This window comes from Aplysia californica, unplaced genomic scaffold (assembly GCF_000002075.1).
Source record: "Aplysia californica isolate F4 #8 unplaced genomic scaffold, AplCal3.0 scaffold00036, whole genome shotgun sequence".
NCBI lineage: Eukaryota > Metazoa > Mollusca > Gastropoda > Aplysiida > Aplysiidae > Aplysia > Aplysia californica.
In genome coordinates, this window is record NW_004797306.1 from 146,333 (window position 1) to 146,668 (window position 336).

The window sequence follows — 336 nt, forward strand, 5'->3', positions numbered from 1 at the left end:
GTGTGTGTGTGTGTGTGTGTGTGTGTGTGTGTGTGTGTGTTTGTGTGTGTGTGTGTGTGTGTGTGTATGTGTGTTAGGGTTTTAAGCATGATTAGTATCAACTATATCAGTGGAAGTATCAATGGGTTAATGTTATATGTAGAAGTCTACGATACGTTGCAACCTTCACATACTCTGATATTTCTGTCTGATCTTCAACTATTGTTCATGAAAATCTTTTCTATGGACACTTACATATGTCGATTAACTGATTGTATGGAACAATTGATTTAGTTGCATTCTGATTTCAACGAAACTCCGTTAGGAATAAAAATAGCATACTATATATTAGGTCCA